Raw genomic sequence first — 8,250 nt, forward strand, 5'->3', positions numbered from 1 at the left:
GGCCAGTGAAGGAGGCTTCCTACAAAGCCTCTGCAGTATATAAGACCATAGTAGGAATCATGGACTTCATCCAGAATCTTCAGAGATAGGAAATTTTCAATGGAAAGGTCAACCACACCAGCCTGGAGTGGTTAGAAGAACAGATATACTTCTTGAAAGAAAGACTGACAGGAAAAATATAAAACATTAACAGAACCCGACTGACTACTACAAGAACAAGCAAGTTGCTCGCCCAGGAGACATCAAGGTAAGTGGTCGGGTCTTCTCAGGGCAAACCCCCTTCCAACATTGACACTCAATGGGAATACATGAGCAGACATGTGCTCTGACTGGTGCCCAGGTTCATAACCAATAAGGGGAAGTGTGGGAAAAACATGAATGAAACTGTGAGCTAAGTTCAACCATGTTCAATACACTTCTGTGAACCCCAGGTGGTGACCTGGTTGGCCAAAAGTTTGGCAAGACCTGGGGACTCCTGGGCCCAGAGTCAGTGGCAAAGCCACAGAGGACTAGAGTGGAGAATGAAGCATCTAGCTGATAAGAAGAGAGAGGACATATGCACAAGAACACCCATACTTACAGATAATACACACTTGACCTGGCTTCAATGGTTGGATGATTAGAGCTCAATTAGAAGAAGAAAGAAGAGGAAACAAAGAGTAATCTGATACAATTTGATGAACTTGATCTACACTTGTGAATCCAACAGCTCAAAAGAGGAAACAAATCTTGACAATGAATGCACAGGGTAGACAAGGATAGGCAACTTGGACATTGGCTCCCAAAATGGGGGTTGGGGAGTACAAAGGCAAGAAGTGACTGGCTTACAAGCTTTCAAGAGGGAACCTAGATTCATATGGCACAAAGGAAGGTAGAATCTCCACTGAATAGTATCCAATCTGTCTGGGTGGGACTGATGAAAGGAGATGTGGATAGCACTCATATAGTAAATAGTGAAAAATTACTATCAGGACTGACTGTGAGGGTTGGAAATGTTAAGGTAGACATTTTGTAGCAAAAGGAGGGGAATGGTTGACTATACAGTCCAGGAGCAGAGGGCCCTGGGGCCATCAAGGGAGAAGAATGGAGTGTGGGTCCCTACCCAGAGAAACAGTGATGCCAGAGATGTAGGTAGAGACAATAACATGGAGAGATGAAGGGGCTGGGAAATGTAGATCCAGAGAGGGAAAGTGGTTGTGTGCTGATGACCAGGGGCATGCTTGTATGGTGTACCATATGGTTGGTTGATGATGCGTGAAGGGAATTGTAACCAAGGCAATGTAACAATATACGATATGATAAATGTAAAGCTAATGTTCTCCCATGTAAACTATCACATAATTCACAATAAAACATTTTTAAAAATAGAGTAAAAAAAAAAAAAATAGAGTAAAAGGAGGACCTACAAACTGGAAAACAGATATTGGCAATGATTATCAGACAAGAGACTAATCTCTCAAATTTTTATAAAACATTAACACCTCAACAACAAAAAGGACAATTCAATTAAAAAGGGGCAGGCAGCATGATCAGACAAATGCTCACAATCATTAGCTATTGTTGTTGTTGATATGGTATTGTGTTTACTTTAAAAGTTGAAAACAGAAATATGATCCAGCAAAGCTAATACTAGTTATAGATTCTAGACAATTAAGAGCCGTGTTAGGAACACATAGATACACATCCATACTCATCACAGCATTATTCACAACAGCAAAAGAATAGAAACAACCTAAGTGTACATCAAAAGGTAAATGGATAAACAAATGTGGTACATGTACACAATGAAATACTATGAAATATTAAAGAATAATGATGCATAAATAAAAAACCTCATAACAAGTATGAACCTGGAGAATATTACGCTGAATGACATTAATCTATCGCAAAATAAATAAATACTGTATGAGGCCACTATGATGAAAAGTCAAGAAGAGATTTTCACAAGGAAAAAAACAAGTCTTTGGAACTTACCAGGGAGGTGAGGGTTAGGGATTGTCACAACAGTTAGTGTGAATGTCCAAGAGACTTTACAAACCCCAGCTCTCAAGACCCTGACACCAGAAGAACTTGATGGTGTCTGGTTGCCTTTATCAACTACTGGAAAAATGATCACAGTAGAAGATCCTGGATATGGTGAGAGACAAATCTGGAACAAAACTCAAAATCATAAAAAAAGATGAAGCTCACTGGTTGCATGTTGTTGTTGTTGTTGTTAAGTGCCATCGAGTCGGGTCCGACCCATAGCGACCCTGTACAGGGTTTCCGAGGGTGTAAATCTTTACGGGAGTAGAAAGCCTCATCTTTCTCCCGCGGAGTGGCTGGTAGTTTCGAACTGCTGACCTTAAGGTTCGCAGCCCGATTCGTAACCACTACGCTACTGGTTGCATACAGACTGGTAAAATCCCTGATACTATGGCCTTTAAGCACACTTCAGGACTAGACCTGAACTCACATCCTTGACTCAACTTTTAACCAAACAATGGGCAGAACTATAAGGTGAGGAATAACAATAACAATGTACATACTCCTTAGAACACTCAACCATACAAGACAAAAAAGGCGCCATTTGTTCAAAAAGAAATATCATAAGGCAAACAAATAGATAGTAAAGAAGAATAAATGAAAACAGTAGACACAAAGACGAAGTAGGATGAGTGTTATTACATTGTGGGACGGGACACCAATGCCACGAAACTGAGTTTATATGAATATTTGAGTAGAAAACCAGTTTGCCCTACAAATTTTACCCAAATCACAATAAAAGTATTTTTTTTATTTTTTCAAAAAAGAATTTTCAAATAATCTTGATTTTCCACTGCAAATAGCCTATCAGAAAGCTGTCAAGTGAAGACTAATGCTTACCTGAACATTAAGCCATGAAGACAGGGCTGGGTAAGGCTGTGAGAGGGGCATTCACACATGTAACAGAAAGTCTTCTAGCCTGATTCAAAAACAGTAAAATTGTATGCATTTCTTACTGTACTAAGTACATACATAACTAGGAAATAAAATTCTAGTGGGCAAAAGACTAAGAGAGAGAAAAAAAGCACTGTGAAGAATGGAGAATATTTGTTTTCAAAAAGTGACTGAAGCATTTAGGGCAATACATACAACTTGCCAGCATTCCAATAAGATTATAGCATAAGAAAAGAAGAAATAAGTGTTTACTAAGTATTGTTGTTAAGTAATTAAGATTCAATAAATTAAGTTGTCTTGTTATTGGTAGGTGACCATCTTGTCAATTCCAACTCATAAGATTTCCTGTATAGGATTCCCAAGAAGCAGCTGGTGGGTTTAAATGATTGACTTTGTGGCTAGCAGTCCAGTGTACTATTTCAGATACAATTTGTGTGTTTATTTTAAATTTTATTAAAGAACTTTAGTTATAAATTAATTTGTGAAATATGAAAATTTATGAAAGCCCGCAATCAAAAACTTAGGAATTACTACTAGGACCATTCAAGATATCAGTGCAACAATTGATCATTGAAATTTAAAGAACTGACAAGGTCTTACTTTAACAGCATTGTTCTAGCCCAATGTAGTTAATGGTTTCTACTGACAGTAACAAGCTACTCATATTGATTGCTGAACCTATTACAGTCACAGGAACTGCTGCTGGAGAAGAAGCGTGTTTAAATGACAAGTTCTCTAATTACTCAGTCATGCTTGCCTACTCTTTTGAAAATATGTTTGGATTCCTGACCTAATGCCTGCTCTGAGCTCTACCATAGACAGTTTTCCCACAATGACCATATCCTCTATATTTCCTTACAAAGTCCAAAGTGGATGATTCCTACATTGAGGAAAAAGGAAAAATCCACCTGAGACAATGCCTGGTGCAGCAGTGGAAGAAAGCAGTTCACTGAAATGATAAATCCATAGTAGCTCTGGGAAAGGGAAGGTACAGAGACGTGAAATTGCTTCCGTTTCCAAGCTGCTGTGAGAATTCTAAAGAGAATTCTTAGTTGCTGGTGTTATCTGTAGTGGTGTTCTGGATTGAATAGTAGCTGTATTCATATTTATTAATAAGCAGAAAATTGTTGTTGTTGTTAGGTGCCATTGAGTCAGTACTGACTTATAGCAACCCTATGCACAGCAGAACGAAACATGCCTGATCCTGGACCAACCTCACTACTGTTGCCACGCTTGATTGAGTCAATCAATGCTGCCACTTGGCCAATCCATCTCATTGGGAGTCTTGCTCTTTTTCCCTGACCCTCCACCTTACCAAACATGATATCCTTCTCCAGTGACTGGTCCCTCCTGACAATATGTCCAAAGTATGAGAGACGAAGTTTGGCCATCCTGGCCTCTAAGGAGAACTCTGGCTGCACTTTCAAAATGGATCTATTGGTTCTTTTGGCAGCCCATAGCACTTTCAATAGTCTCCTCCAACACCATAACTCAAAAGCATCAATTCTTCTATGGTCCTCTTTATTCACTGTCCAGATTTTGCATGCATATGAGGTTATTGAAAATACCATGGTTTGGGTCAGGTGCACCTTAGTCCTCAAGCTGACATCTTTGCTCTTCAACACTTTAAAAATATCTTGTGCAGCAGATTTGCCTAACTTAATACATCATTTGATTTCTTGACTGCTCCTTGTTGTTGTTAGGTGCCATCAAATCAGTATTGATTCTTAGTGATCCTATACACAATAGAGCAAAACACTGCCCAGTCCTGCGCCAACCTCACAATCATTGCTACGCCTGAGCCCATTGCTACTGCCACTGTACCAGTCCATCTTGTTGGGTGTCTTCCTCTCTTTCACCAACCCTCCACTCTACCAAACATGATATCCTTCTCCAGGGACTGGTCTCACCTGACAACATGTCTGAAGTATGAGAGATGAAATCTGGCCATCCCAGCTTCCATGGAGCATTCTGGCTTTATTTCTTTCAATACAGACTGATTTGTTCTTTTGGTAGTCCATGGTACTTCAATATTTTCCTCCAACACCATCACTCAAATACATCAATTCTTATATACTCTTCTGTAGAAGCAGAGTATACATGTGAGTATTTTAAACAAAACTAGCTTTACCTAGATCAAATGCAGTTTAAGATTTAGAAACTCTCATTTGCATAGTCCCATTATAAAATCTTGAGAAGACTCCCTCAATGTATTCACCTGGTCTTGGATTTTGTAAATGTTTATTAATACGATTGTAATGTTTATTAATACGATTGGCTCTTTCCACACTGATTTAACCTTAATCATACATCCTTGTATGTCTTACATATTGAAGTGCCTGAAAGTTTGGGATCCAGAAAGAGATAGTAGAATTGAAGATTTATATTTATATATAAATTTAATGTTGTGTATATATATTAAATCAATACAAAATAACATTTTGAAGTACAAACCACTCTTGGGCATGTTTATTATCAAACTGTTGTGGTTAGGTGCCATGGAGTCAGTTCTCAACCATAGCAGTCCTATGCAACATAATGAAACTACAGGGCATAATTGTTACATTTGAGTCCATTTCTGCTGCCATTGTGCCAATCCATCTCCTTTGGGGTCTTCCTCTTTTTCACTGACCCTCCATTTTACCAAGATTGGTAGTATGAGAGAATACCAAGGAGCAGTCTGGTTGTACTTCTTCAAAGATAGATCTGTTTGTCCTTCTGGCAGTCTGTGGTGAAACTAATAGTCTTCTCTAACACCATAATTTAAATGCATCATTTAATATTTTTGGATATGAGGTGGGTAAAAATACCATGGCTTTGGTCAGACACACCTTAATCTTCAAACTGATTTCTTTGTGCTTGAACATTTTAAAGAAGTCTTGTGCAAAACAATGCAATATGCCATTTAATTTCTTGGCTGCTGCATCCATGAGTATTGATTGTAGAGCCAAGCAAAACTGAGGGCTTTGATAACTTTAATCTTTTTTAATCTATCATGATGCTATTTGTTGGTAAAGTTGTAGATTTCTGTTTTCTTTATATTGAGGTGCAAATCAGATTGAAGACTGTAATCTTTTATCTTCATTAGTAAGTATTTTAAGTCCTCTTTGCTCCCAGCAAGCAAGGTTAAATCATTTGCATATTGTAGGTTGTTAATGAGTCTTCCTGCAGTACTGAAGCCATTTTCTGCTTCAGAAAATTTAATTTCTCAGATTATTTCTCAGTTTACAGATTGAATGAATAAGTGTGGTGAAAGGATATGTTTTTGACTGAGTTTTTCTAGAGAAGCAAAACCAGATAAACATATATAAATATATATATATAGTTGTTGTTGTTATGTGCCGTGGAGTCGGTTCTGAGTCATAGCGACCCTGTACAGGGTTTCCGAGGCTGTAAATCTTTACGGGAGCAGAACGCCTCATGTTTTTCCCGCGGAGCAGCTGGTAGTTTCGAACTGCTAACCTTAAGGTTCACAGCCAGATTCGTAACCACTACGCTACCACACTACCAGAGCTTATATATATATTACAATTGTAGAGATTCAGGAACCCAGTAGAAAAGAGAGAGAGTCCCTTCCACGTGTCTGTTATATTGGGAGCAGGCCACACCCCCAGGTAAGCATTCCGTCAATTGATTAGCTGCCCAAAGCCACTCCCCACAATGTTAACTATGTCTGATTTGGTTTCATCAGACATCCTAACTGCTAAGCCTCTGGACACCCTGATCTTGTCAAGTTGACACAGAACCCTAGCCATTACAGTCCACTCTTTTCAACTTGGGATCTATAAACCACATGCATAATCTCTAAATTAAAAAAAAAAAAAAAATCGTACCTAACATGATAGAATTAAAACATGTACAACCAAAAATGTAGAGCCCCATTTTCATATTAAATGTCACACATAAACAAAGCAAAAATATTTGATGCACAAATATACAACAAAACAAAAAATACATATTCATTTAAATGTCCAAAGCTCACATTCTGCAAACCAGCCTCCTGCCGTTAGGCACACAACCTTACTTAGTCCATGAGTCTAGAGTCCATGGCTACTCCTTATTCCATGCCATCGCCTATGCCGCAATCTCTGCTATTGCCGTTTTTCTAAGAAGGGATCCTAAATTCCACTCATGCTCCTCCTTCTTGCTGGTCCTGGAATTATCTGTTCCTGAAATGAAAAATAAGTGAGTCTCCACTTCCAGTTACACATTTTGTTAGTTGCAATTACAGTTATGACAATCACAATCAATCCTACTAACAATTGTTGTTGTTATGTGCCATAGAGTCGGTTTCGACTCATAGCGAACCCTGTACAGGGTTCCAGAGGCTGTAAATCTTTACCGGAGCAGAAAGCCTCATCTTTCTCCTGCTCAAAATTAAATCATAAAATCCTTTCAGCATCACCCCCGAATCACTTTCACCAGATCTATCTGGAAAAGAAAAAACTAGTCAGTGGGGATTCCCCTTTGTTCCCTCATTCTAAAACTAAGCACACCCATGAAAGCTTGTGAGTCTGCCATGTCATGCCTTTATAGCCCCCTCCCCATTTTTGATAGCCAATGTCTAAATTGCCCATCTCTATCAACTCAGCACACTGAGGAGACAACATGTTCCTTAATCTGAAGAATCTTCCATTCTGGTTGGAATTTTGTGCAACTGTGTCCATAAGCAAAAGTCTAGTCTAACAAATTGTAATAATTAACACTTGCTCACAGTATCAAACATCTTTCTCTTCATCTGATTAGGTTTTGGTCAGCTCAGCCCTAGCCAGCCAAGCTAGGTCTAAGGGGTACCAGTTGCAAGTTTGGCAGATCTCACACACACACATGCATGAACTTCAAAACAACTGGCACCTTCACTTCAGCCATAGCCTTCATGGACTAGGTTAGTGCACATGGGGTTAGGAATTCACACACCTCCTTAAACTTCAGATAAGCCAGTCTTCCCTCTCCTCTTATCTCAAGGTCAACAGGTGCCAATACAACATGTTTAAACTCAGTCCATGTCTTCATAACTGCATTTACTCTGAATTCACTCATACATACATCCAGGTGGTCACCAGCAAGCATATGCCATGTAAGTTCCCTTTAACTTTCAGTTCTAGATGGCAGTTTTCTCTGATGTGCTGACTGTCCTTGCCTTGTTGTTGCTGTTGTTAGGTGCCATCGAGTCGGTACTGACTCAGAGAGATCCTATGTACAACAGAATGAAACACTGCCCAGTCCTGCGCCAATCTCACTATTGTTGCCACACTTGAGCCCTTTGATGCTGCCATTTTGCCAATCTAATTCGCTGGGAGTCTTCCTCTTTTTCTCTGACACTCCACCTGA

Source organism: Chrysochloris asiatica, unplaced genomic scaffold, assembly GCF_000296735.1.
Source record: "Chrysochloris asiatica unplaced genomic scaffold, ChrAsi1.0 scaffold00179, whole genome shotgun sequence".
In the NCBI taxonomy this organism is placed as follows: Eukaryota; Metazoa; Chordata; class Mammalia; order Afrosoricida; family Chrysochloridae; genus Chrysochloris; species Chrysochloris asiatica.